At 36.2% G+C, this 26711-nt stretch overlaps 1 long non-coding RNA gene across 1 annotated transcript; it reads left to right on the top strand.

Annotated features, from left to right (window-relative positions):
- Positions 1-24933: 24933 nt before the first annotated feature.
- Positions 24934-26711, top strand: LOC145028823 (uncharacterized). Its single transcript, XR_013676200.1, has 2 exons — positions 24934-25856; positions 26493-26711. It is a non-coding gene; the product is annotated as an uncharacterized LOC145028823 (long non-coding RNA).

Raw genomic sequence — 26711 nt, 5'->3', positions numbered from 1 at the left:
TAATTTTGGAGACTATTTTCTATTTATTTCAATTTTTATTGGAATAAATGCTCAAGAATCATAAAATATAATTAAACAGCTTAGAAATCCATTTTTATATTTTTCCCAGCTTAGTAATGTTTAATAACAGTAATGTAAAAAGTTTGGGGAATTTTCTTAACTCATTGCTATTTTTCATGAATTTTTGGTTATTCAAGAAACTAAAATGGTGAAAAATAGTTAGACAAATCAAAAATTCAAATAAATTTATCTTGAGGTCTTTGACTTCAATTAAAACTGAAATGCAAAGTTTGGGATATTTTAGAATTAAATTGATTTAGTTTTGAATATGTAATCATTGGAACACCTCTAAAATGTTAAATATTAACATTTCAATAATGGAAATTTTCCACTTAAATTGTTATATAACAATTGATTCTTTGAAACTTAATTTCCACAGAAAAATGTTTGTAACTTATCGATATTAAATTTTGACACAATATTGGCATAATTCTATTGTAGTACCATGTATACTAGTGTTAGATTTCGATTAGAGACTCACTAGCGAATACCATTATTGTAGGAATCGATAGTGAAACGAGTGGAGCATAGTCAAGGCACCATTTGCATCATCTCAATGCACATTGTGAGTATTCATGCACTCCCCTATTTTCGGTTTTTAAATGTTTTGGGGTGGAAAAGCATGTCCTAAACTATTTATGTTCGTTATATTTAATTGACTCACATAAACTTGATTACTATATTTTGCATATTGTGAGTATTCACGTACTCCCCTATTTTTATTTTTTAAATGTTTTGGGGTGGAAAAGCATGTCCTAAACTATTTTTATGTTCGTTGTATTTATTTTGACTTGTATGAAACTTGGTTGCTATATTCCTATGTATGTGTATGTTACTTTAATTCATGAGGACTGTATCGCGGTTAAGTCCATGGAATCTCTAGACACAACTCATTAACTCTTTTGAGCCTATGGTTATTATGGATAGCGATATCAGGAGGTAGACAACTCCTCACTCGCACGATTCGCTTGAGTGCATTTTACCATTTTATACACTATGTTTGCGATACACATAGTAGTCAATAGGGCACGATTCGGTCATTAGGCTTGGGTTGTGAACTCATGAATGGAAACTTGATGCACGTACTATTCTTTATACACATACGAAACTTGTATTCCCGTGTTAGCAACGACACTTGTATACTTATTTTAGCAATGAAGCTTGTTTCTCATTATAGCAATAAACTTTGTTTCTCATTATAGCAATGAACTTTGCTTCTCATTATAGCAATGGACTCTATTTCTCATTACAACAACGAACTTTTACTACTGGAAACTTATATACATGTTTTAGCAATGAAATTGTTTGCTCCTTGTAGCAACGAAATTGACAGCTCATTTTAGCAATGAAACTTGTTTACTCGTTTGAGTAACGAACTTTATCTTCCATGAAAATATGAATGTTGCATCTTATTCAGGCAATATACTTTATTTCTCATGATAACAACGAACTGTGTTTACAAACTTATTTACTCCTAGCAGTATACTTTTATTATTGGAAACTTTTATCAAAACTTTGATTTCAACTCATGAACCAATATTATTTTGTTAAACTTGTGAGTACTCACCAACTATTTTTATAGTTGACGCTCGTTTTACATGCTTTTTCAGGAATCATCGAGTAAGTGGCACTTAGGGACACCTCAATTTTAGGAGCATTCACATGTGTTGTATATCTATTTTCATTGTAATTTCTTTTAAAAGTTGTTCAAACCCGTTGTAAATTTGTAATGGTTTTTAATACTATGGTTGGTGTTGTCTTTAAACTTTTGCCATGAAACCCTTTGTACTGCCACGCCTCGTGTTTCCGCTTTAGCGGGGTGTGACATGAAATGGTATCAGAGCCGAAGGTGCCGGTTGGGTGCTTGGTGTCAAGTAAAGACTTGGACACACTTAGTGACCTATTAACATATGTTTACATACAATTAGTACATATAATACCAACTAAACAAGTATACGCATCCTAAAGTGCGGAAAACACTTTGATTAAGTGTTTGGGGTGTCCCGGGTAACATCTAAGGGCTTGAATGGCTTAGGAATGGAGTTTACTCTCCAAGAGTAAACTCTATATCTAGAGTTCACGGCCCTGGTATAACTCCCCATGAGTTTACGGTCATAAACTTGTGGTGAGGGTGTTCTAGGATGTTTAAAGGCCTTATATCAATTGTGGAATTTTGCTAGGTCCAAATATAAAGTGTATGAATGGATTTAAGGCACCTAAATGGACCAAATGGGAGTTTAATCTCCCTTATATAGGGGCTTGAGTTGGGGTTCAGTGAAAATCTATCCAATACTGCCGTTAAACGGGTTTTTGGTCGCACCCGATTTAGTGGTCGTATTTTGATTTGGTTGAAACTAAAATTTTTCAAGGGAAAATTTTGGGGTGATTCTAATTTATTTCAACCCTCATAAAGTCATTCAAAAAGTCCCAAATTTATTAACCAATCCAAAAGTTAACGGACAGTTAAATAAAATGAGGCTTATTAACGGAAAAAGGGTTAAAAATGACAGAATAAATTTCGGGTTGTCACAAAAATCATGATCACTCTCTTAGAAACCCTCTAAGTTCGAAATCATCAAAGGAAGGCTTGTTAGGGCCGAAAACAACATGAAGCTCCTTCCAATCTCCTTCAAAACGAAAACTACAACTCAAGGTGAGCTTCATACCCCCTTTCTTTCAGTTTTTATGAGTTTTTATGGGGGAGAATACAAGCAAATGTGTAGATCTATGAGTAAATGTATGCTTTGTGTGATTTGATGCATGTTTGTGTGTAATATCATGTGTTGTGATGAATATGTTAGCCAAAAATTACCTAAAAACCGAGATCTATAACATGAGGGATGAAATAACATAACTTACACCACTTTACACTAATCAAGTATAGAAAAATAGTTCATTTGGTTTGGATGAACATATTTGGACATAAAACCCATTTTTGGGCTTAAATTGTCAAGAATACAAAACTAAGGCCCCAAAACAACAAATTATAATTTTTGGAGGTTGAAAAGGGCCCAAACAGTTTCTAATACAATTTTTCTGAATATCAACATTTTTGAGGGGCTTAAAATGTAAAATTTAAACCTAATGGGCTAAAATGGGCTTTTCGGCCCAATAAGCTCCAATTTGCGAAAATTTTAAATTTGAGGGGCTGGAAATGTAACTTTCTCTAAAACAAGGGATTTCAAGTGTATTAAAACCATTTCAAAGGTCAAAAATGTTTTTCTAAGTTCAAAAGGGATCAAAAATGCAAAACTTTTCCATTTTGCCAAAACTGTAAAAGTTGCAAAAATGGGGGTTCCAACCGAGAAAACTTCATTTTTGAAGGACTTAAGCTGTTTACAAAGTAAATTTGGGCTGAAAATGTCTTTTCAATAAGTTATGGTACTAAAGTGTCAAGAAAAAAAAATGGTTTGAGGACTAAAATGGAAATTCTTTTATATAAAGAATTAAAAGTGCAAATTTTATCAAAGAAGGGTCGTGAAAAGGTAAAATCTTACTTTTAAACAAATAAACCCCTTAAGACAAAATAAGAGATCCACGACTACCGCCGAAACGTAATAACAAATACACTTTCAACAACAATATCGTTACCAAACGAATTGATTCGGTCTCGAATCAATAACAAATCAAAAATCAATAAACAATAGTACTTAAATAAACACGCGAAATCTACGAGGAGTCAATATTCAATCTTTGGGCTCGAAAGTTTCAAATCGTGCTTGTTGGGCCTTGCTAAATAACATGATCTTTAGGCCCGAAGGTAACGCGCTTACATGTTATTGGGCCTTTTATGACCTAATTCCATGTAAAAGGACTTTCAATACCTCTATTGTGCTGTTGGGCCCCAAGGGTCCATTGGTACTCCTAGTGAAGTCAAGAAGTCAAATGCGAGTTGGGCCAAGCGCCTTTTGCATTCCTGATAGCCTTGAACAACTTATGGAAATAAAGGGGGCTTCATACCCTCCTTTCTCCTCGGTTGTGGGGCTATGAGAAGTCAGGGTGGTTGGATTAAGTGAGTAGTACGGATACCGCCTAAAGGATCATTTGTAATTGGTAGTTATAAACTAGTCATTTTCATTAATGCGTGATTATAACAACTCACAACCCATAATTAATCCAATGTCACCTGGGTAATCAAAAACAATCATCGTATCGGTATAACAATAAATAAGACACATAATTTTCTGTATTGGGAAAACATCGGGTTTTCCCGGGGAGTTCAACAATTTTACTTATGTGATGTATACAAAGTTCAACAATTATACATGTTTACAAAAATTGACAAGCATACTTACGGATCTTCACACTTTTTTTTATAAACAATACTCTTTTCAGAAAATATCGGATTTTCTGGGTTTTTCAAACTTCACAGAAATCATTTTTCACAACATTACTTATGAACTCACCAACATTTCATATGTTGATGTTTTTCCAAAATACTTGTATTCTCAGGAAACAGGTAAACCGAAGAATAAGTACCAAGTGATGTCATGGTGTTTTGCTTAAATTTATTATCGAACGGTTTATGTTATGGATTTGTAATGTTTAAAACAATGTACCGAATGTAAACAATATCAGTTGTAATATTTCAATGCATGGTGATGAATGATGTTATGATTCATGTACAATAATTGTGATGGTATTCAATTAAGTCACAATAGCCCTCGGACGTTTCCGCCGTCTGGTTCGGGGGTGTGACATTACTGGAATCACTTCATGGATTTTATCACGAGTGATCATGAGACGATAATATCTTATATTCTTCAAACCTAGAGATATGAGTTGTTACTATGAGTTGGTTGAACATTGAGTGCATGAAAACACATTCGGTAACTCGATGTTATAAAACGTGCATTTGTGTATGATTCAACAAGTAGTAGAACAATCCATATGAGTTGAAGTTTATCCGTTCCTTTTACCTTCAGGATAAAAGCGATATCTGTGGGCCCCTCGATGATTTAATGATGATACATGTGAGTGCTTGGCCAAGCCAGGACTGATTTGATTTGTTCAATCAGTCAGTCATCATGAATCGGAAATCGGGAAACAACAAATGGACAGAAAGAATGATTTATAATCCATGTCTCAGTCCATATGATATCTATAATGGAGGAATATATGATCACTTATCTAATTGACAATTCATTGACAAAGGTCAGAGATCATCGGCAAGGTCAGAGTTCGACAGAAGCTTTTGAGAGCTATGATTGCCAATTTGTTCTTGAAGTCATACACAATAATAGTTTTAGACTTGTCCAAGTGGGAGATTGTTGGATTAGTGTCTAAGTCCATAACTATAATTGGTAAGACTTGACCTGACCCGGCATGGTCCATTTAGGTTGCATGGCATCAAGCATTTGGATAGACTATAATGAGATAAATAACACTTAAGGTTGGTTAATATATTATAAGTTATAATATATTAATAAGGTTATTTAATTAGAATTGATCAAGAATTATTTTGGAATTAATTAAGTGATCAAAAGGAGACTAATTAAATATATGGCTTGATTGTGTAAATCATTCATTCTTATATATGTGGGCTTGTGATTCAAGATTCCTTATGTTGGACTAAGTCCATGGGGTGACCCATGGATACTCCATGGAGGTTAAAATCCATGGAGCATAAGGAATGGGTAAAGTTATGAGTTACATGGTGTAACCCTGTCACACCCCGAAAATCAAAGGCGGAAACATTTCCGGGGTGGACTACCACGTTGAGTATCAAATCCAATGTACATAGTAATCACAGTAAACAACCATTACATTACATATATATAAAAGTTTACATTTGTTTCAAAAGTAAAGTTATACAAGATATACATATGCATCATATTAACAAAAGTTGAGATGAATCTTCTGAGCACTTCGTCTTCTCCAAAAGAAGTCTCCAGGTACCTGTCTAACTTGGACCTGAGAATACAAGCGGTTTGAAAATCAGCATAAAGCTGGTGAGTTCATAAGCGGTTTTGATTTATGAAAATGTATCGGTTTCCTTTAGTTTCCGAAAAGATTTGTTATCCAAGAAAATCCCGTATTTTCTTATGTAAAGTTAGTTTAGTTATCATTTGTTACTAATTCGATTTCGTGTTGTATTTTACCCCAGGAAAATCCCATATTTTCCTAATTGTAAGACTAGTTTTATATCACAATGTATAGTTTAATACACAAAACTATATGATGAAAATCTTTGGATCACTATCCCGAAAGACATATAAGATAGTGTGACGCATATGAAAGTACAGATTTAAGATCATGGGACTACCATCCCGGACTTGACACAAGATAATTTGATATATATATATATATATATATATATATATATATATATATATATATATATATATATATATATATATATATATATATATGGAAATATAGATTGAAAACCATGGGATTATCATCCCGCACTTGATATAGATTGAAATCATGGGATTACTATCCCGAAATAGATATAGATTGAAAACCGTGGGATCACTATCCCGGACAAGATATAAGTGTAAACCATGGGATTACTATCCCGTATAAGGTATAGTTAAAAATCATGGGGCAAACATCCCGTACAAGTTATAGATACCTAACCATGGGATCACTATCCCGTATAAGATATAAGATATATACATACTGAAAAACCATGGGAATAACATCCCATACTAGATACAAGTTCAATAGACTGAAAAACCATGGGACTACTATCCCAAAGTAGATACAAAATAGTTTGACAAAACCATGGGATCACTATCCCGTACCAGATATAAGATTATAAAACCCAAATTGTGAATAAATTTATGTTAATACATGTTGTGAGTCGGGTAACCATGCTAATATGACAACGAGACCTCCTTGACGTTTGTCAGACGTCGAAACGATATCCAGAAATTTGTCACCCCAGGCGTGCCCGCCTAACTGTAGCTAGCAGTTAAGGTGTCGGATTGTCAGTCCCGAATAGATCTATTCACAAATTCCGCGCTCTCCCTCCAGGAGACTCTGGTTACACTTCCGGGGAGGATTTACTGATCATCCATAAAGGGTAGTGACTATCTCACAAACTAGTACTAAAATATTCACAGGGTTCTCATACGATATTGACATATAGAAGATTATGAAACGTAATACAACGAATATAGTGACATACAATGAAATTATCTGACAATACATACAAATGATACGGAGATAAACTGAATCAGACATAGTTTATCTAAGAACCTTATATAGATATCAGTACATGATAAAACGAATAGTAAAGAAACCCCAAATTATTCCCATAATAATTTGATTAGTTTTGTTATTTCCTTAACTAAAATCCATTTAGTTGTAATTGATAAATCATTCCATATGCTTAGCATAACACATAAGGAGTAAAAGAGTTTATAAGTTTGTCAGATATTGTTTGAAACATATCAATATTATAATTCGAAAACCATGATAGTTTGCTTGTATTCCCCCCCCCCCCCCCTGAAAACATTGAAAACAGTGAAAAGGGCGTAGGGGTATGAACTCACCGGACGAGAAATGTGACGATTTGGATGCTAAGAGTTGATCCGGGGCTTGTAAACACACGAGGTTCCTAAGTATAATGTAAAGATACACATTTGTATCTAATTAGGACTTAGATTGATTATTTGGATAGGGACAATTGCTTCAAGTCGCAAAAACACTCCGATACAAGTGTTTGGAGGGACCCGGGTGGCGTTTAAGGACATGTAATGATGCGAGGGACTTAGGAAATGAGTTTACTCCCCAAGAGTACACTTCTAAATGGTGTTTATGGCCAAAACACCCATTCCCCATGAGTTTACAGCCGTAAACTCATGATGGGTGGTTTATGGTGCAATTTGGACTTCAAACACCTAGGGGACAATTTCTAGATTTGGTTTAAGGGTTTGGAATAAGTTTTCATCATCAAAATGACACATTTTAGGGAGTTTACGGCCTAGCATGGTCTCATGGCCGTAAACTCCAATAAACCCATGAAAAGTTGTGTTTTTGGATTCCAAATTAATCACATGTGATTGCTAAAATTGTCCCAAGGCCTTATATGCATTTGTTTGAAGTTTTGAAAGGGTTTTTGGAGTTTACGGCCAATGAGACCCCTCTCATGGCCGTAAACTCTCTTAGAGAGTAAATCCATATGCTTTGAGGTTAAAAACTTGCATGTAAGAGCTTCTAAAATTCCCTTAAAGCCTTGAAGTGAATTTGGGACACATTTTGACACACTTTTTGGAGTATACGGCCAAAGAACACATGCTATGGCCGTAAACTCTTAACTAAAAGGGTTTTGATGTGTTTAAGGCCCTTAAACTATTTTTGGTTGGTCCTTTGATTTATTCCAAGGCTTTTGGTGGTGTTGGATGGCTTTCTAACACCTTAGAAATGGATTTACACCATGTTTCATGGAGTTTACGGCCCAAGCACAATCCTTGGCCGTAAAATCACAATAATCCCGCAAAAATGATGTTTCAAGTGTCCAAATGATAATACCAATATTCTATAATTCATATCTAAGCCATATTAGTGATTTGGAGGGGTTTAAGGTCAAGAATACCCCATATATATGATTTTACGGCCCAAGCATGTGCCTTGGCCGTAAACTCCTTCAAATGTCTCAAATTTCATGTTTCAAATGTTATAAGTCCTTTTCAGGAAGCCATTAAGCCATATCTAAAGTCCAAAATTGCTTAGGAGGGGTTTTGGGGCTTAAAAACCCACTTATTATGAGTTTACGGCCTAAGCTCATTCCATGGCTGTAAACTCATATACAAGGCCTTAAATCATGATTCAATCTCGAATTTGAAGGTTAAGGATGCTATACATTAAGGTTAGAAAGGGACCTTAGGGATTTGAGGCCTTAAAATTGAGTTTTGGACCCTTGAACTTTGGATTTAGGAGAGAGGTTAGAGAGAGAGTAGAGAGAAGAAGAAAAAGCTTCAAATGAGTGTTAAAACACGTTTATATAGGTCCTAAAACTTGGACACGGTGGAATTCTACCCGATACCGACGTTAAACGCGGCTTTTGGTCGCACCCGATTAAGTTTCCGTCACCCGGCGGGGACGTTTCTAAAACTTATGAAATAAATATTTTGGGATAATTACGTGAGTTCCTGAGTGGTTTAGACAATCATTAAATTATAATAAACATATAAGTTTAAATAATATTATCCAAAGTGAAAACAGAACGAATTTGATAACGGCGACTTTTTCTGGTAGAACGGGTTTTGGTGACGAATAACTTCGGGTTGTTACATTATCCCCCCGTTAGAGGGAATTTCGTCCCGAAATTCAAAGAATAAGATATAGATCATGAATTTGAAATGAGACACGAATGGATTTGTTACTTCGGATCTTCACTTTCTCAAGTGGAATTAGGTCTCTACTGGGCGTCCTAGTGAATTCTCACTATCGGGACGTGTCTTTGTTTCGTACCTTGACTCTTTTTCAATCTATGATATCAATCGGTTTTCTCATGGATGTTCCAACCCTGGACGACTTCGGTTTCCTCAATGAATCACTAGGGTTTCGTTGGGTAGAAGCTTCTAAGGATTCGAGACATGATGTACTGGATAGATGTTAACAAGCTATAAGAGCATCCGAACCCTGAAGATTGCAGAATCAATCTCTACGAAGACCTAGAAAAGTCTGAGGTGGAACTAAACTTTAGACGTTCGAATGAAATTCCCGGAAACTCTTCGGGATAGACATTTAGTAGAAAGAGCTACTAACTTCCCGTTTCTCAATGATCACAGAAACGAGGGATGTGTGGTAATTCGTATTAGGAAAACTTTTGAGTTTTTAAGCATGAAATAATACGAAAGTTTGATGCCGAAGATCATGAGAGTTAGGTCAGCGAGAAGATATAGACAGGAGACCCTCTCGAAACTAAGATAACAACATGAATGAGGCTTAATCATTCCATGTTAAACGTAGCATCAAAGTATTTTCGTGAAAAGTGTTCCCCCTTTTAAATCGAATGGAACAGAATAGTCCTCCGGACTGAGGATTTAATCTATAGGTACGAAGTTAGTGTTCTCTATCTCACTAGTTAGTCGTTTCGATGATACACCTTTTGATCACATACGAAAGATTGAGCTTAGAAAAATGTTCAAGTAGATAGTTAACAGGTTTCCCTCTTTGTACTGGAATTGAAAGGAGTTGCAGGTATAAGAATTATCAAAGAGAAGTATACCTGCGGCGACAGAGGGATCAGTGGTGGTAGCTGCTTTGGGGCAATTCCTCTTGAAGTGCACTGCTTCACCACAGTTGTAGCAGGCCGGACTGATTCCCGCTCCGGATGATTGGTTCGTTGATTTGGCTGGTTTTCTACAGGTTCGAGCAAGATGGCCCTTCTTGCCACAGTTGTCACAGATCCTTTCGCGACATGGACCAGGAATGCGGTGATGGTAGTTGCACTTACCACACCAAGGAAGGGTACTAGTGTATCCACTGGTGGGAGTTTGGGCTGTAGAACCGACAGCTGAAACAGCAACAGGGGCAGTAGCAGCATGGACTGTTACCGTTTGCTGTTTCTTAGAAGACCCTTTCGTACTCGGGGCCTTCCGCTTGTTCCGAGATTTCTTTTTACTTTCACCTCCACTTGTATCTGACTCAGGAGTGGTAGCTTCCTCATCAGAGTTGTCTTCGTGATCGATCAACATTTTCACAAGACATTTAGCGCTGTCGTAGGTGTCTGGCTTCGCAGCCAAGACATTCCCTTTGGTTGGCTGGGTCAATCCCCAGATGAATCTCTCGATCTTTTTACTCTCCGGGGTAACCATTGTTGGACAGAGTAATGTCAGGTCATCGAATCTCTAGGTATAAGCGGCTATGTTGGAACCCTTCATCTTAAGGTTCCAAAGTTCGTGTTCTAGCTTCTGTATTTCACCCCGAGGGCAATATTCTGCAAGCAGAAGCTCCTTCACAACTTCCCAACCCACGACATTTGCTACAGGTAAAGTTAAAGATTTGACTCGGCCGTTCCACCAAGTCAGGGCTTTGTCAAGGAAGGTGCAGGCGGCGAACTTTACTTTGTCAGACTCCGAACAGGCACATATTTCGAAGATTGATTCGATTTTCTTGAACCATCGGGTTAGGGAAATGACACCTCCAGTGCCATCGAAGGTTGTGGGCTTCGCGTTCATGAAGTCTTTATAGGAACCCCTTCTTCGGTGTTCCTGGCTGTCTTCTGGGTTTTGAGGTTGGGGACCACCTCCGGAGCCACCGGGATTCATTTGTGACATGGCTGCCACCATTGCAGCAGTCAGAACTGTTTGAGTGATGCGAGATCAAATTGAGGAGGAGGTGGTGGCGGAGGAGGATTGTCATTGTTCTTCGAGCTGGGTCTCTTTCTCGGAGGCATCTTGATCTAAAAAGATCAGGAAAGAGAGGATTATAAGTCCTCTGAATTGAATCAAGAGATATGGAACAGGGGATATCTCATCAAGACAGATATAGCATCATACTAAGCGATAAAGTAGGAAAGAGTTATCAAGACAGAACATTTTATCGCTAGTGGAATGGTCAAGTAACATTGCATATATGAGGATTTTCTATGAAGGATTGGCTCGAGAAATACTCCCACAGTATTTCATGGTTCGCTGCAGCGACGATTCGTTGTTTGGGATATTAGGTAAGTTTTAGGCATGCTGCGTACCACAGTCACTCCCAAGCACATGTTGGTCGTGTCTCGAATGAATATAGTTGGCCAGGCTATATTGATCCTAGACACGACTACATAACTGCCCAGGTTTAACCGCAGTGTCCAACACCCATTTACTTATGTTTTGCTCTACTTGTAGTTACGTTTTTCGACGGTTCGGGTTACTTGTATACTTTTGAAAATACTTATAGTTTTGAAGATACTTTTAATTTAGAGCACTGAGGCCCTTTAGTGTTTATAGTTTTATACCATGTAAGGTTTGGTATACACAATTCACTACAAACAAGGGCTCTGATACCAATCTGTCACACCCCGAAAATCAAAGGCGGAAACATTTCCGGGGCGGACTACCACGTTGAGTATCAAATCCAATGTACATAGTAATCACAGTAAACAACCATTACATTACATATATATGAAAGTTTACATTTGTTTCAAAAGTAAAGTTATACAAGATATACATATGCATCATATTAACAAAAGTTGAGACGAATCTTCTGAGCACTCCGTCTTCTCCAAAAGAAGTCTCCGGGTACTTGTCTAATTTGGACCTGAGAATACAAGCGGTTTGAAAATCAGCATAAAGCTGGTGAGTTCATAAGCGGTTTTGATTTATGAAAATGTATCGGTTTCCTTTAGTTTCCGAAAAGATTTGTTATCCAAGAAAATACCATATTTTCTTATGTAAAGTTAGTTTAGTTATCATTTGTTACCAATTCGATTTCGTGTTGTATTTTACCTCAGGAAAATCCCATATTTTCCTAATTGTAAGACTAGTTGTAAATCACAAAGTATAGTTTAATACACAAAACTATATGATGAAAATCTTGGGATCACTATCCCGAAAGAGATATAAGATAGTTTGACGCATATGAAAGTACAGATTTAAGATCATGGGACTACCATCCCGGACTTGACACAAGATAATTTGATATATATATATATATATATATATATATATATATATATATATATATATATATATATATATATATATATATATATATATGGAAATATAGATTGAAAACCATGGGATCACTATCCCGGACAAGATATAGATTTAGACCATGGGATTATCATCCCGCACTTGATATAGATTGAAATCATGGGATTACTATCCCGAAATAGATATAGATTGAAAACCGTGGGATCACTATCCCGGACAAGATATAAGTGTAAACCATGGGATTACTATCCCGTATAAGATATAGTTAAAAATCATGGGGCAAACATCCCGTACAAGTTATAGATACCTAACCATGGGATCACTATCCTGTATAAGATATAAGATATATACATACTGAAAAACCATGGGAATAACATCCCGTACTAGATACAAGTTCAATAGACTGAAAAACCATGGGACTACCATCCCGAAGTAGATACAAAATAGTTTGACAAAACCATGGGATCATTATCCCGAACCAGATATAAGATTATAAAACCCAAATTATGAATAAATTTATGTTAATACATGTTGTGAGTCGGGTAACCATGCTAATACGACAACGAGACCTCCTTGACGTTTGTCAGACGTCGAAACGATATCCAGAAATTTGTCACCCCAGGCGTGCCTGCCTAACTGTAGCTAGCAGTTAAGGTGTAGGATTGTTAGTCCCGAATAGATCTATTCACAAATTCCGCGCTCTCCCTCCAGGAGACTCTGGTTACACTTCCGGGGAGGATTTACTGATCATCTATAAAGGGTACTGACTATCTCACAAACTAGTACTAAACTATTCATAGGGTTCTCATACGATATTGACATACAGAAGATTATGAAACGTAATACAGCGAATATAGTTACATACAATGAAATTATCTGACAATACATACAAATGATACAGAGATAAACTGAATCAGCCATAGTTTATCTAAGAACCTTATATAGATATCAGTACATGATAAAACGAATAGTAAAGAAACCCCAAATTATTCCCATAATAATTTGATTAGTTTTGTTATTTCCTTAACTAAAATCCATTTAGTTGTAATAGATAAATCATTCCTTATGCTTAGCATAACACATAAGGAGTAAAAGAGTTTACAAGTTTGTCAGATATTGTTTGAAACATATCAATATTATGATTCGAAAACCATTATAGTTTGCTTGTATCCCCCCCCCCCCCCTGAAAACATTGAATACAGTGAAAAGGGCGTAGGAGTATGAACTCACCGGACGAGAAATGTGACGATTTGGATGCTAAGAGTTGATCCGGGGCTTGTAAACACACGAGGTTCCTAAGTATAATGTAAAGATACACATTTGTATCCAATTAGGACTTAGACTGATTATTGGATAGGGACAATTGCTTCAAGTCGCGAAAACACTCCGATACAAGTGTTTGGAGGGACCCGGGTGGCGTTTAAGGACATGTAATGATGCGAGGGACTTAGGAAATGAGTTTACTCCCCAAGAGTACACTTCTAAATGGTGTTTACGGCCAAAACTCCCATTCCCCATGAGTTTACGGTCGTAAACTCATGATGGGTGGTTTATGGTGCAATTTGGACTTCAAACACTTAGGGGACAATTTCTAGATTTGGTTTAAGGGTATGGAATAAGTTTTAATCATCAAAATGACACATTTTAGGGAGTTTACGGCCTAGCATGCTCTCATGGCCGTAAAATCCTATAAACCCATGAAAAGTTGTGTTTTTGGATTCCAAATTAATCACATGTGATTGCTAAAATTGTCCCAAGGCCTTATATGCATTTGTTTGAAGTTTTGAAAGGGTTTTTGGAGTTTATGGCCAATAAGACCCCTCTCATGGCCGTAAACTCTCTTAGAGAGTAAATCCATATGCTTTGAGGTTAAAAACATGCATGTAAGAGCTTCTAAAATTCCCTTAAAGCCTTGAAGTGAATTTGGGACACATTTTGACACACTTTTTGGAGTTTACGGCCAAAGAACACATGCTATGGCCGTAAACTCTTAATTAAAAGGGTTTTGATGTGTTTAAGGCCCTTAAACTATTTTTGGTTGGTCCTTTGATTTATTCCAAGGCTTTTGGTGGTGTTGGATGGCTTTCTAACACCTTAGAAATGGATTTTGTAACGACCGTAAAATACAACCAATTTAAATTTTTCAAAAACAACCCGATATTCATTAAATTGTTTACAAAAAGGTTTTCAATACAAATCATTTAGAGTATTCCCAGAATCACATTGCTACAAAATCATGAGGAGCGGTACGATCGCGCCTTCGCCTTGCCACAGTCTCCTGAAGAACCTGAAAAACATTAAACCACAACTGTAATCCCGAAAGCTTAGTGAGATACCCCCAAAATACCAACCACATATATGCCCTTCCAGGCTACGACCATCCGGTCCAAAACATATTGCCTTCCAGCCCATAACATATAAAACATACATAAAATAACATAACATAGAACAGCCATGTATATCGGGTCTACTGTGTGACTGGTCCGCCGTATCGGGCCTTCAGTCCACCGGATCCATCCTCCAGGTCTAGTCATGTCCTTCGAGTCTACAGTGGGGTTGGTCCGCCCGCATCGGGCCTTCAACCCACCTGGTCCACTCTCTTAGTCTACAGTGTGACTGGTCCGCCCGCATCGGGCCTTCAGTCGGCCTGGTCCACTCTCCGGGCCTCGGCACATCTGGTCCGCCCTCGTGGGGCCTACGGTCTATCCGGACCGCTCGCTGGGCCTTCGGAATAACCGGTCCTCCCTGGGTATCTTGGCCTACAGCACAAAGCAGGACCCGCCTCAACCCATCTCCAGTCCAAACAACCATGTGCACAAAACATACAATCATATAACAGTCATAGTCAACAAACCGAGCAAGCAGATCACATAGCATATCATTACCTTAACCAGGTTACCAACCTAACCGGTCACTAGCATAGCATCACTCTATATATCGGGAAACTGACCTTAACAAGGTCTCCTAGCGTGTACCATCTTAGCTACCAGGATGCAGACACATCAAACAATTACATAATAACCATATCCGAATCTCAATTCAATAAAGGGCCAGCCTTGGTGCCTTAGACCCTGTTGATATAGTGAGGATAACTCACCTCGAAACTGCTGGCTGAAATGATAAGATCCAGCTGCTCCGAACTCTGACATGAACACCTCCACTGAACATCAAAACATTCAACTCAATATATATATATATATATATATATATATATATATATATATATATATATATATATACCCTTATTTACCAAAATACCCCTGGAAGACAACTGGTCAACCCCTGACTGACTCTACTCACCGAGTCAACCCGATGACTCGCCGAGTCCCCAAGCTCAGAACTTCCCTCAATCCGCGACCTGACTCACCGAGTCACCCCGAGACTCGCCGAGTCCAACCACTCTGAGTCCACTCACTCCCAACTCACCGAGTCATCCCTTGACTCACCGATTCACCGACTCAACCAGAAATATTGGGACTCTTCAACTCTACTCTTGCGATTCCGGGATGTTACAGATTTGCACCATGTTTCATGGAGTTTACGGCCCAAGCACAAGCCTTGGCCGTAAACTCACAATAATCCCTCAAAAATGATGTTTCAAGTGTCCAAATGATAATACCAATATTCTATAATTCATATCTAAGCCATATTAGTGATTTGGAGGGGTTTAAGGTCAAGAATACCCCATATATATGAGTTTACGGCCCAAGCCTGTTCCTTGGCCGTAAACTCCTTCAAATGTCTCAAATTTCATGTTTCAATTGTTATAAGTCCTTTTCATGAAGCCATTAAGCCATATCTAAAGTCCAAAATTGCTTAGGAGGGGTTTTGGGGCTGAAAAACCCACTTATTATGAGTTTACGGCCTAAGCTCATTCCATGGCCGTAAACTCATGTACAAGGCCTTAAATCATGATTCAATCTCGAATTTGAAGGTTAAAGATGCTATACATTAAGGTTAGAAAGGTACCTTAGGGATTTGAGGCCTTAAAATTGAGTTTTGGACCCTTAAACTTTGGATTCACGAGAAAGGTTAGCGAGAGAGTAGAGAGAGGAAGAAAAAGCTTCAAATGAGTGTTAAAACACGTTTATATAGGTCCTAAAACTTGGACACGGTGGAATTTTACCCGATACCGACGTTAAACGCGGCTTTTGGTCGCACCCGATTAAGTTTCCGTCACCTGGTGGGGACGTTTCTAAAACTTATGAAATAAATATTTTGGGATAATTACGTGAGTTCCTAAGTGGTTTAGACACTCATTAAATTATAATAAACATATAAGTTTAAATAATTTGATCCAAAGTGAAAACGGAACGAATTTGATAACGACGACTTTTTCGGGTAGAACGGGTTTTGGCGACGAACAACTTCGGGTTGTTACAAACCCTAATAGCCACTATATAAAAGAATCCCATGGCTCAAGAAATCGGCACTAGTGTGTGAATATGAGGGCTAGACGATTTCAAGGAGTGTTCCATTTCTCTCAAGTCATTCCATGTGCATTTGGTGTTGTGTGAACCATTTGAGGTGTCACACTTGGGGCACTAGGCACTGAAGCTTCATGAAGACATTCTACATCAAAGAGGTATGTAATTCTAACTTGATATATTCATATGAATCAATGTTATTATGCTAGTTAGGATGAATACCTTGGAAAGTTCATATTTGCATGTATAATAGAGAAAACATAGATCCAAGGTATTTAGGGTTGCATGTACACTTAGGAGTGTTAGAATGCTCAAAAACCCTTGAACAATATTTTCTTGTTCATATAAATCGTATGTGATTAGATACACATAATTTCATGTGATTAGATGCATTTTGACACATATGATTGAAGTTGACTAAGAGCAATTATTGAATCGAGAACGGGGTAATGAATGTTTTCCATAAAAATCATTTGTGATTCAGTAGTTGTTCTCATGTATTTAAAAAATATTATTACATAAATCATATGTGATTATATGGATTTAATCACATTATTGATATGTGATTATAAGTATCAAAATACATATTATTTTTATAGACAAGATTACTTTTCGCATTTTCAATTTAATAGTTGTTTTTGTTTATTCAATCACATGTGATTATATATATATATATATATATATATATATATATATATATATATATATATATATATATATATATATATATATATATATATATGATCTATAAGGAAAACATTCATTTTCACATTATCGGTTCAATACACGGTCTCATATATTTAGTCACATGTGATTATATGGATTTAATCAATTTTATTATACGTATTTAATCATATATGATTTATGTGCACAAGATTTGATTTTGCGTTCAAAATTTAATAGTTGTTCGTTGTACACATTTGAAAACGAATATTGTCTACATATAATCATATATGATTTATTAATTGATACTACCCTTGAATAAAGAAAATATAAACAATGAAGGATTATTAAATAATCATGGTAATTTCAAAATAAATTAGTGTACTTTTTGACTTTACAAAGAAAAGTTACTATTTATTTTTGTCATCAAATGGTTACATCAATGTTTCTTTTCTTGATATCTTTTAGTATTATTGATATGGGCATATTTAGTTATAAAATTCATGCATTATCTTAATACTTTATGTTGATTTTGTCTCATTTAATGAACAAAAGGTGCTTAATTAGATTAAATATTTCATTTTCAGCAACAAATACATGCTCGAAAGGAAAATGAAGCGGAACTAGCGATTTGACGCTTGGATCATGGATTTTGAAGAAAGAAGGACGTTGCTGGACAGCTTGACCCCTCGTCAGTGTTTTGGCCATATCTCATGAACCAGAACTCAGATTGATGAGATTCAAAATGTTCTGAAAACTAGACACAATTTCGGATGAATTTCGTGTTTTGAGAAAATGCTGATTCCAAACGTACTCGGCGAGTAGGTTCGATTACTCGCCGAGTTGGTATGAAGTTTCGCGATTCTGGACGCGCTGACTTGCCGTACACGGGTTTTAAGTGACGTACTCGCCGAGTAGGTCACTGGACTCGCCGAGTAGCCCCTGTTTTGTGAAAATCTATATAAAGGGACTTTCAGATCGATACCCTAGCATGGAGAGAAACCCTAGGAGGTTGAGAAACGATTGGAAGTGCTGCTAGGTCGTGAGGAACTGAAGAATCAACCCTACATTCAATTGTGAAGAGAATCAAGATAATTTTGGTTTATTCTTAGTTACTTTTTGATTTGAATCATGTTTACATACTTTGATTTCGTTTTTGAGTTTATGTTTACTGCAATCATGAGCTAAAAACTAATTCTTCTGTTAGGGTAGACAATTTTGTGAACATGGATTGATTATTTGAGTAGGACTAATTTTAATTGGTGATTATGTTTTATTAAGCTTGTTAAAGAACCTTATGTGTTAACAATAACTATTCTTCTGTTAATAAATCAGTAATTAAGTTGTATGAACATCTGTTAGTTGCTAATTTCATATGATTTACGTGACCACATAGTTGTATGTCTAGGAATAACGAATGTGAAACTAGAATTAACTTGAAGATATGTAAGTTAATGTGTGAGCTTGTGTGATACACCATCAACAAGAGGTTAATTGAATCACCAATTTGATTAGCTAATTACAAGTCTTTCTAAACCCGAATCAATAATCTAGGAACCCATTAATTTAGACAACTGGCCATTGCTTGAGTTAATTTGTTTTCTAAGAATTAGGAATAGTGAACGTGCGCCTAATTATCTTAGTCGGTAGCTAATGAAGAATTAATCCGATACATTGAAATCATCCATGGGAACAAATGAGTCGAACCTAAACAGAAGTCCTCTTTATTATTGAATTTAGTTGATTTTTATTTGCTTAGCTCTTAGTTTCTTAGTTTAAGTTTTAGTTAATTGTTTAAGTTTCTAGTCTTGCAAAACTAGAGAAAACCCTCTTTCTATTACTTGTTTTATTTAGATAATATTAGCATCTATTTTAATTTTTTACCGTTCCCTGTGTTCGATACCCTACTTACCTGAACTAAACTGCTAATCGATAGGTACACTGCCTTTCGTGTGTTTGTCTTTGTGTTTATGTTAATAGGATTAAAACTAGTTGGTTTCACACACATCAAGTTTTTGGCGCCGTTGCCGGGGAACGGTTCTAAATAGTTAATTTTATTTGCTAATTGTTATTTTTTTTAATTTGTTGATTAATTTTTTTTATTTAGTTTATTTTTATTTATTATGTATTTTCCAAATCTCGATGCTTTTGATGCTTTTCTTGAGGAAGTAGTGCAGGAAATTGAACAGGAAGATGAGGATTATGACTCAGATAATGATTTGAAGAAATTTGGAAGATGGTTAGATAACTTCTTGACTAACAAACAAGAGAAATCTGAGTTACAAGAGCTAGTGTTAAAAGATGAAGAATTTAATCCAGAAAGAGACTTGGAGGAGCTGGAAAGGTTGTTGGCAGATGGGTCAGATGAAGAACAAGAACAAGCTGAATTGCAGGAACCAACCCGTGGTTTGACCATTACCACGACATGGCCCCCTGTATTTTCGGTTTGTGTTTCGAAGCATGGGGTGACGACTCCAACTTTGGAGAAAGTTCTAAATCATGATCCATTTATGATTAGTATCCAACTGGTTCCAACCCTTGTCAATATTCTTGGGTTTTATGAATTCAATCTCATTTGGCCAATTTTTGAAGCAAAGAGTCGAATTTTACAAATTGGTCCAAAGAAAATATTTAATGCAATGGATGGATGGGCATCGAATTTATTAGAAGTTTATTAATTTGGGAGTCCAGCTAAAGACTCGCACAAAAAGAAGTGCTTGCGGGAGGCAACCCGTCATTAGAGTTTCCTTTTCTTTTTCTTTTAAAACTCTAGTATTTAGGGATAATATAGGAATTTTTATTTTGATGTTTGTTTTACTTTTTATTATGTGGTTTTGTCTTTGATCTTTTCAGAAGCTAGGGTGATATTAGAGCGAATTCTTAAAGCGTGAGGGTCTAGAGTCAAGGCTGATGAAGCGAGAAATCGAGTCTAGGCGAGAGAGGAAACGAAGTTTTGAGTCAAGCTATGAGTCCAATTGATAGATGGGTTATATAGTGTTTATTACCTAAAGAAAAATGAGGGAAATTATTAGTTTATATAAACCCCATACATCAGAAACGGACTTTGGCAGAATATAATTTTTGTCACACAACGGTCTACTCGCCGAGTGCATCTTATGGACTCGCCGAGTCCATGTGAAAATTCACGATTCTTCTGCCATTTACGCTTCAACTCGGCGAGTCTACATACTTACTCGACGAGTCGCTCATTCTTCTTACTTTTGAGCTGAAGATTTGATGACATTTGATATGAGCATTGGTTCTATTCTTTGAAGACCATTTTCCGAGCATTTCCAAGAGTTTGTCCCTTATAATTGGAGCTGTACCACACGAGATTTTAACACCCAAGGCATGGATGAGTTGTTCCCATGCCAAAGTCATCTGAAGATGGAGCTCAAAAGAAAAAGATCAGCCTCGCGACTGCTACCCCAGGGGAGTTTATTCCAATTCTCTCTATATTTCATATTTCATATTTTATGCATGACATGCAATGGGGACATTGCATAAATTAAGTGTGGGGGTAGGGGTTGGTTATTTTAGTTAAAATTTTAGTTAAATTTCGAAAATATTGAAATTTTAGTTAATTTTTAATGTTTTGCATAAAATTTGCTAGGATTAATTTAGAAAATTTTGGTAAAGCAATTAGGGATCATGCTAGTATTATATTTGATGATTGCATGAAAACCCAAATGTTTAGTTGAGCCTATATACGTTCTAGTGCATTTGTGGCTTCCTTATTCCAGTGAAATCATGGGACAAAAACACGACCTTGCTTAGTTTGAAGGATGCAATATGTTTAGCATCCTGTACCAGAAATGTATCCAGGAAAATTATTATCTTTAGCCAATAAAGGTTGAAGTTGAGCGCCCCTGCTTAAGCATGTAGGGTTTTGAGTGGAAAAAGTGTGTTACATGTTCAAAAAAAAAAAAAGAGAGAGAATTACAAGAAAAAATTTGAAGAATTTTTGGAGCATCAAAGTAAAGTATGAAATTAGAAGATCGAAAATTCCGAAGAAATTCAAAAGGTTGAAGATACCAAAAATCAAACAACAAGGTGGTGAATTCAAAGAAATTAAAGATTAAATGTCAAAGAAGTGAAGAATTCCAAAGAGCTCCAATGTGGTATCATAAATTGTAATTGTCTAGATTATGTATGCTTGGGTTGCTCAATCAAAAATACCTTGAGGTTAAGAGGTTTTCTGAGGATGGATTCGGAGGGATGCATAAAATGAGCATTGTTCGGAAAAAGCGGGCGAATGTTTATGAGGATTGTGAGTATTTAGAGTATGGGGGGTTATTAGGAAAATTTTAGACACAAATGCATGCGTTGCGGTCTTCGCATAATGGCTGGGTTTGATTGGGATTGTCTTATGTAATATTAGTGTATTAAAATTTAGTTTTGCTTGGGGGCAAGCAAAAGTCAAGTGTGGGGTATTTTGATATGGGCATATTTAGTTACAAAATTCATGCATTATCTTAATACTTTATGTTGATTTTATCTCATTTAATGAAAAAAAGGTGCTTAATTAGATTAAATATTTCATTTTCAGCAACAAATACATGCTCGAAAGGAAAATGAAGCGGAACTAGCGATTGGACGCTTGGATCATGGATTTTGAAGAAAGAAGGACGTTGCTGGACAGCTTGACCCCTCGTCAGTGTTTTGGCCATATCTCATGAACCAAAACTCAGATTGATGAGATTCAAAATGTTCTGAAAACTAGACACGATTTCGGATGACTTTCGTGTTTTGAGAAAATGCTGATTCCAAACGTACTCGGCGAGTAGGTTCGATTACTCGCCGAGTTGGTCTGAAGTTTCGCGATTCTGGACGCGCTGACTTGCCGTACACGGGTTTTAAGTGACGTACTCGCCGAGTAGGTCACTGGACTCGCCGAGTAGCCCCTGTTTTGTGAAAATCTATATAAAGGGACTTTCAGATCGATACCCTAGCATGGAGAGAAACCCTAGGAGGTTGAGAAACGATTGGAAGTGCTGCTAGGTCGTGAGGAACTGAAGAATCAACCCTACATTCAATTGTGAAGAGAATCAAGAAAATTTTGGTTTATTCTTAGTAACTTTTTGATTTGAATCATATTTACATACTTTGATTTCGTTTTTGAGTTTATGTTTACTGCAATCATGAGCTAAAAACTAATTCTTCTGTTAGGGTAGACAATTTTGTGAACATGGATTGATTATTTGAGTAGGACTAATTTTAATTGGTGATTATGTTTTATTAAGCTTGTTAAAGAACCTTATGTGTTAACAATAACTATTCTTCTGTTAATAAATCAGTAATTAAGTTGTATGAACATCTGTTAGTTGCTAATTTCATATGATTTACGTGACCACATAGTTGTATGTCTAGGAATAACGAATGTGAAACTAGAATTAACTTGAAGATAGGTAAGTTAATGTGTGAGCTTGTGTGATACACCATCAACAAGAGGTTAATTGAATCACCAATTTGATTAGCTAATTACAAGTCTTTCTAAACCCGAATCAATAATCTAGGAACCCATTAATTTAGACAACTGGCCGTTGCTTGAGTTAATTTGTTTTCTAAGAATTAGGAATAGCGAACATGCGCCTAATTATCTTAGTCGGTAGCTAATGAAGAATTAATCCAATACATTGAAATCATCCATGGGAACAAATGAGTCGAACCTAAACAGAAATCCTCTTTATTATTGAATTTAGTTGATTTTTATTTGCTTAGCTCTTAGTTTCTTAGTTTAAGTTTTAGTTAATTGTTTAAGTTTCTAGTCTTGCAAAACTAGAGAAAACCCTCTTTCTATTACTTGTTTTATTTAGATAATATTAGCATCTATTTTAATTGTTTACCATTCCCTGTGTTCGATACCCTACTTACCTGAACTAAATTGCTAATCGATAGGTACACTGTCTTTCGTGTGTTTGTCTTTGTGTTTAAGTTAATAGGATTAAAACTAGTTGGTTTCACACACATCAATTATAAAAGAAAAATTGGATGTAGGTATGTTCCTTTCACTCTTCAATAACCCTTTTTGAGTTTTTTCATTAAGAGTGTCAGCTAGAATTATTCCTAGCAATTACTATTTTTCCTTTCAAACTTTAATATACTAATAATGTCATCTTTTGAGGTTATTTAAATCCCGGACTATTACAAAATATTACATTATAAAGTTACTAGTGTACACTAACCGAACGTAAAGAAAACCAATTATATTCATCTATAAGTAGCTCATGCAAATTATTAGGAGTTTATGAAAGCACATAATGCAATAACACACATGTGACCCTTGATTAAAGCCTCACATGGCTCAAATTTATCTTTATGACCCACTAACCCCAAAGACCAAAATTGATATTAGCCATATGATTCAAGTAATTTCACATCACCATCTTGTACTTCCTGTTTTCTTAGTTTCCTTCACATCATGAGCCCTAAAAGCTTAAAACATTTCACAGTCTATAACTTTGTCACCACCAATAATGATTCAATTTCATAATATGATTTATGCATAAAAAGAAGGTAAAAAGTAGCAAGCCAAATCCACACCAAGTTGCGACGTTGGGAGATCTGATAGCGACAGCGGTGGCCGGTGAAACATAGGCTAGTAACCTTCTTCTTCTTTAGATCAGGTAAAACAAAATTTGTCGGTCGGAAAGAGAGATCGGGAAGTAGACTAGATGGGGAACCCTTTCATCAGATCGGAGAGATGGAAACAAAAGGAGGCAGAACCAGATCAATTTGTTGTTGTCGGTTGTGGTAGACGACAACACCGTCGCCGAAGTTAGTGGTGGTTATGGAAGAGGGGATGCAGAAGATGTAGTTTCTGACGTTAGGAGCCAGAGGACGGTGGCAAAGAAGTAGATCTGAAGAGGGTGAACAGACAGTCTCCCGGTGGTTGTAGCAAGGTTATAGTCGCTTCGACAACAATATAGTGGTTCCAGTGGCGGTCCGACGAACATGACGATGGTTCACATTTACCTTCAATATGAGAGAGATAAGTAGAGAGTTTAAGTAAAATATGACTTTTTTTCTCAATTGTTCTCGATTTAAAAATGTTCTCATATATATATATATATATATATATATATATATATATATATATATATATATATATATATATATATATATATCTTTACTACTTATAAAAGAAATCTAACTATTTCTATAAATAGATTGAATATAATAATATTATTTTTTTAAGACGTACAAACGATTAAGCTAATATTACAAACAACCATTAATAAAATAATATTAAATTTGAAATCGTCTAAATTTTTAAACTTAGTGTACAATCACCTATGCATGAATTTTGACTAAGCTATTTAATCCCCAAGTTAAAATCCTTATTTATCTCAAGGAAGCCGATCTGGCCTTCTTTCAGCCAGTTTAATCGGTCAACAACCATAACCGGCTTTTCAATCTCTTTATACATTATCTCCTTCATTCAATGGAAAAACCCTAGCTGTTGGAATTCACCAGCCACACAACCGCACAACTCCGTCACCTCTATAATCTCCACCCACAGTCACGCATGCTTCACCTTCTCTGCCACCTACCTACTTCTCTAAAATTAACGTTAACCACGCACAGTCTGACCACCAATGTAGGCACTCTGCCTCTTTCCGTCTATCACCGCCACCCAATAATTTTTCGCCTCTACCCTCCTTCGCCTACGTTTCTCTGTTCACCAATATCTACTGTTACCCATCCCCAACGCACCTCTACCACTTCTACACCTTATTAAGACCTATCTCTAAAACCCTACACATATCAACACATTCGTCTTCACTACTTCATTACTACCATCACCTCATTCATATCTCCATCACTCGTTGGAAACCTAAGGATATATGCATCGCCGCTTCAACCTTGAAACCGATGTGGACTACTCAAAGATTCGGCAGATCATTCGAAGCCATGTAGGTTTTCTTTAATAGTTTCCGATTTTAGTTTTCATTTAGAACTGATTCTTAATTAAACCCAAAAAATTGCAGATGGGTTAATCTGAATCTGTGTTTGAAGGTAAGATATTGTTTGTTTTTTCTTGGGGATTGGGTTTGGGGTTTTTACTCCATCATTTGAATATCGGATATTGGTGTGGGATTTGCAGGTCAGATGTTAGTTTTGTAGATTTTGATCTCATTGTAGCTGATCATGAAATGTTGGTTTCAAGTTCTCTCATTTAAGTCCTTCCGGTAGATGAAATTGCATTAGAACTAGAAAATTAACACAAATGTCAGATAGTTGTTACTCTCTTTATGACTATATCATCGTTTTTTTATATTGTATTCTTTGCAATTGATAATAGAGGTTCTTATTATATTTGAAAATTTCATAGTTAGTTTGATGTTCTTAAAGAAATAAGCAACTAGAGAGCTTGTTAATTTGTTTAGTTCAAGGTATTACTTTCTTTCCTTATCGTTTCTCAATTTGGTTGTGTGTGTTTGTATGAGTCTATGTTTATCTTGCAAATCACCAAGAGTCAATTAGTTGTTTATAAAAATTCCTAGATCATTGTTGTTGCGAGACACTACCTTTTTTCTCCTTCCATGGATATCTTTGCTTGCTAAACCCACCACCTTTGTTATCGTTCTTTGCACTTCCCCTTTCTGTCTCTCTATCAAAAAGCTACCTCATAGCTTCCACATATTAGTTTCCTCTATGCATCCTTCTAAAATTCCGGTGCTGCTGACCATCGTCCTGTATCTATGCGTATGTCTAACTTTGTGTTTATGTGTGTTTACAGGACTTGAAATGGATTGATATAAACCAACATCTCAAAGAAATCGTGGGTAAGCTTCTTAAGATCTGAATATGATCTTCTTGTTGGGTTTTTAGAGCTCTTGTAGTTGAATGTTTAGTTTTTTCTTTAAAGTTGCAATATGTAAGTTTTTGTTATTGTTTGGGGTAAACCCATTTGTAAGTTTTGTTTTTGAAAATTGCAATGCATAAGTTTTTGGTTTCA

Source organism: Lactuca saligna, chromosome 2, assembly GCF_052625555.1.
Source record: "Lactuca saligna cultivar CGN05327 chromosome 2, ASM5262555v1, whole genome shotgun sequence".
Classification (NCBI taxonomy): domain Eukaryota; kingdom Viridiplantae; phylum Streptophyta; class Magnoliopsida; order Asterales; family Asteraceae; genus Lactuca; species Lactuca saligna.
The sequence above is the reverse complement of the archived record's forward strand: the minus strand, read 5'-3'. Positions and strand labels throughout refer to the sequence as shown.